The sequence below is a fragment of the Bidens hawaiensis genome, unplaced genomic scaffold (assembly GCF_021521415.1).
Source record: "Bidens hawaiensis isolate Kalapana, Puna unplaced genomic scaffold, B.hawaiensis_p1.1 tig00033899_1, whole genome shotgun sequence".
Taxonomy (NCBI): Eukaryota; Viridiplantae; Streptophyta; class Magnoliopsida; order Asterales; family Asteraceae; genus Bidens; species Bidens hawaiensis.
The window spans coordinates 1-4,729 of NW_027495848.1; the positions used below are offsets into that span (position 1 = coordinate 1).

General features: G+C 38.3%; 1 long non-coding RNA gene across 1 annotated transcript; it reads right to left on the minus strand.

Annotated features, from left to right (window-relative positions):
• Positions 1–1,387: 1,387 nt before the first annotated feature.
• Positions 1,388–4,209, minus strand: LOC143585591 (uncharacterized). The gene is made up of 6 exons (XR_013144566.1): positions 4,174–4,209; positions 3,984–4,090; positions 1,985–2,053; positions 1,842–1,900; positions 1,681–1,741; positions 1,388–1,590 (listed from the first exon to the last, which is right to left on the minus strand). It is a non-coding gene; the product is annotated as an uncharacterized LOC143585591 (long non-coding RNA).
• Positions 4,210–4,729: the final 520 nt, after the last annotated feature.

Genomic DNA, 4,729 nt, shown 5'->3' on the forward strand with positions numbered 1-4,729 from the left:
ACCAATTAAGTTTGGCGCGTAGCCATATGGGATATTATGAGGATTCCCAACCTTTAAGTTTGGCGCGTAGCCATATGGGATATTATGAGGATTCCCAACCTTTAAGTTTGGCGCGTAGCCATGTGGGATATTATGAGGATTCCCAACCTTTGAAGTTTGGCGCGTAGCCATATGGGATATTATGAGGATTCCCAACCTTTGAAGTTTGGCGCGTAGCCATATGGGATATTATGAGGATTCCCAACCTTTAAGTTTGGCGCGAGGCCTGATGCGCGCATGCACGGCGATGGAGTGGTGACTCGTGAGTGCGCGTGCATGGCGGGGGTCTCTTGCGCAAAACCCAGATGGTGGTTTCCGCGGCGGCACATGCACGGCTGCGGAGTGAGAATCCGCGGGCGCGCGTACATGGCAGCGGAAGTCTGGTAATTTCTGGATCTGCAATTTTAGAGTCAGATCTGCAACTTTAGACCTAAAATCCAGGTCTGTAATCTAGACCTAGATCTGTAAATCAGACCTAGATAGATCTGAAGCTCGGAGCAGATTTAAAACCATCACAGATCCGGAGACCTGATCATTCGAATCAGGCCGTTTCTTTTTGCACAGATCTGGAAGCCTCTTTTTAGATCTATGGATCTTTTTGAGCTTTAATAGAACAAGCCTTGAAGCCTTTTTCTGTAAACTTCCAGATCTGGGTTTTTCCTGAGAGAGATCCGACAGCCGAGATGAAGATCGAAGGGTAGTTCGTTGCCGTCCCACGGATGGCGCCAATGTCGAAACACGAAATGAAATCTGACCTGATCCATGACGATGTTTCCACGGATTTTGAGATGAACGAACCACGTCTTGATCTTCTTCTTCAGCTGCTTGAGACCTGCAATGGTTTTTCGGGGGTGTGGAGGTGACTGCTAAGAAATCCTGAGGACCTCTTGTTTACAGACACAAAAAGTGGTGGTGGCTCTTATTGAGCATGGCCCCCTAACAAGGAGGTGGAGACCTCCTTATATAGAGAGCCTCATGGCCACCATCATGATACCCTAATGGGCCTAGCCCAGTTAGGGTTACCTCCACAAAACCCCCTCAGCCCAATAACATTGTATTAGTCCATGTAATAAAATAAGCCAAACATAATAGATTTAGGGTCGTAGAACCGGGTTTTAGTACCATACCCCTACAACGTGCTGGGCTGAAAAAGTTATTAAAATGAGACCCTATTGTAACGGGTCAAAAAATATTAAATGAATATACTAACAAATGCAAGCGAACAAACGTAAAGTAACGAACATAAAAGAACAAACATTCATGGACATAAACGAACGAATCAGACACGTGTTCATGTTCGTTCGTTTACTAAATAAACGATCATAAACAAACTCCCCGTTGAACAGTTAAATCGTTCAGTTCTTTTACAAGCCTATGTAAAACCAAACAATTTACAAAAACTAAAAAACCGAATTTTCATTTTGTGGTTTGGTTTGAGCCAAAAACCGACACATGCACAACCCTAGTAATAATAAACAATGAGCCATGGTGACTTACAGAATGTATGTTTGTCCCTCTTTTGGTAAATGCTAACAACCTTTTCTCACCACTCTGTCCATCACATATAACTTAAGTCATTAAATAACAAACTATTAAAAATAAATTTAAATCGAAAGCAAAAAAAATCAAAAGTTAAACAACCTGTTGTTTGAAATAGTCACGAAAATCAGCCCACGAGCTGTGTACTTTAACAACTACATATCTGATATGAAGATCAAAGGGAAAACTAAAAGTATGTTTAATAATAATTATTATAATAATTATTAATATTATTTAACTCTATGTTATATTAATAAGGATACGGCCAGTAATCGAGTCCAGCTCGTTTTAGTTTTGTGTCATCAACCTCAAATCCCAGTGGCTGAAGGAGAAAAGAATTATGATTTATAATTCAATGTTTTAAGACATAAATAAGTTTAAATAAAAGGTTAAGTTGTAAGTAAACCTCAACCAGGTGCAATCCAGCACCTGATGCTGCACAACTTCTAGCAATGCATCCAGTGTTTCCGGGTATCTGTAAAAGGATCATAGAGCTACGAATAAGCAGCAAAAACTATGAAATTGATCAATTCAGTGCCACAATGCTCAAATTTCTGGTTTTATAATGATAATTACAGCAACACTGAGAACATAAATCAATATAATCATACGGAAATTAAAGTCTACGAAACAAATTATGTTTTTGATGTTCAATGAAGGCACAATCAAAGAGCTCAATTACATTAAGCGTCAACAAAATGACAATATATGATCTATTTGAATAAAAAGTCTCAATTCCAAGTAAAAAGCAAGTCAAAAAGAGGGATATTTTCTTATTTCGAAATGCATATTGGGTGGGTGTAAACGAGCCGAACCTGAGCCTCAATTAGGGGTGCAAACGAGCTGAGCTGCTCGTGAGCTACTTGAGCTCAGATCGATAAAAAGCTCGAAAGGAGACGAGCATTTTCGAGCTCGTTATGAGCCCAAGCTCGAGCCTTGTATGGGAAGCACGTTTAGGCTCGTCGAGCCTTAACAAGCCTTGTGTATTTTTAACATAGTTATTAAATGCGACAGGCGCACACAAGGCGAACTTGCCTGCCCTAGGCGGTAGGCGCTAGGCGCAAAAAAGGCGTGGCCTGAGACAAAAAAAACGCACTTAAATAAAAAAATTCATAAACAAAATTAAGAAAAACTGCATATTAATAATCTAAAAAAAAACTGAACCTTAATAATCTAATAATCTAAAACAAAACTGAATATTACTAATCTAATAATTTAAAACAAAAATTAAAACAAAACTGCATATTACTAATCTAATAATCTAAAACAAAAATTTTAAAAAACTGCATATTAATAATCTAATATTCTTAAACAAAACTGAATATTAATAATCTAATAATCTAAAACAGAAATTAAAACAAAACCGTATATTAAGAAGCTCATAATGTAAAACAGAAATTTAAACAAAACATAATATTACCAACCTTATAATCTAAAACAAAAAAAAAACCATGTGTTTTCTTAAGCTTCTGGTCGGCTGTTGCTGCTTGAAGCGATATAAGATATAAAGTTTAATGAGTTAAAAGAAATTATATAGATAGAGTTTATCTGTTAATTTTGTTAACCCCTAAAATATTTGGTAAGTTGTTAAATATTTATCTCAGAAAATCAAACTAAATAAAATAATAATAATAATAATAATAATAATAATAATAATATAGACTTGCCGCTTTTCTTCCTGATTTGTCGACCTGAGTCAACATAGGCGGTGTTATGTCGCTTCGCCTAGAAACCTCGCCTAGGCGCAGGGGCGCATCGCCTTTGATAACTATGATTTTTAAGTTTCTCCTCTTTTGGGCTTTTATCTATTTATTTTACATTGCACAACCAAGCTCGAGATCGAGTTGAGCTAAGGCTTGTTAAAGGTTTTTACATAATATATAAAAATAATTAAAAACGTATATAAACTAGTTAATAAATATTAATTGAGCCGAGCTTGAGGCGAGCCCGAGTTGAAATAACAACATACGAGCCGAGCTCAAAATTTAGAAAAAGAGCTCGAAATGAGCCTGAGCTCTCGTAAGTCAAAACTAGCCGAGCTAGAGCCTAGTCGAGCTCGGGCTCAGCTCATTTGTACCCCTAGCCTCAAATAAAGCGAGTCTTGTATAGGAAGATCGTTTAGGCTTTTTTCCAACCTTAACGAGCCTAGTGTATTTTAAATTCTAGCTCTTTTCAACTTCTATGCACTAATCTCACACTATAATCCTGAGCTCGAGCCCAACTTCGGCTCATTTAAGATACTGCATAGTGCACACGAGCCCGAGCCAAGCTTACCCTCATTTAACGTTTTCTCAAAATATATTAAATTAATAAAAACTGTATATAAATTATTTATTATTTGATAAATAATAAACGAGCCGAGCTCGAGTAAGTAAAAACGAGCAACACAAACACAGAGATTTGACCTGTGGAGAAACCAAAACAACTTGAAGAAGTTTGCCTTCGGAGACCTTGCTTCCCGCCACACCAATTCCATTAACCAAACCTTCTTTATCTTTACTTGAACTTTCAGCTGCAACATTATACACATAATAATAGTATTACTTTTATTAAATTAATCTAACGAATTTGATAAGAGAGAGAGAGAGAGAGTACATAAAGAACAAAGGGGAGAGTTGAATTGGTTCTTGATGTAGAAACACGAAATGAATCTGACCTGATCCATGACGATGTTCCCCGGTCTTCGAGATGAACGAACCACGTCTTGATCTTCTTCTCCGGTAGCTTGAGATCTGCAATGGTTTTTGGGGGTGTGGAGGTGACTGCTAAGAAATCTCGAGGATCTCTTGTTTACAGACACAAAAATGGTTATGGTGGTGGCTCTTATTGAGAACAACAAGAACCCTTAATAAGGAGGTGGAGACCTCCTTATATAGGGAGCCTCATGGCCACCATCATGGTACCCTAATGGGCCTAGCCCAGTTAGGGTTACCTCCACAAAACCCCCTCAGCCCAATAATATTGTATTAGTCCATATAATAAAATAAGCCAGACATAAATTAAGGTCGTAACCCGGGTTTAGTACCATACCCCTACAAGCCCCCCCCCCCCCAAGTCCAGTGTTGCTCCTAGGCGTGCAAGCGTTTAGGTGGAGCGCTGGACTTCATAAGGTGTGTTAGGATATGAGGCGGTTTTTTCCCTTTTCTTCGGC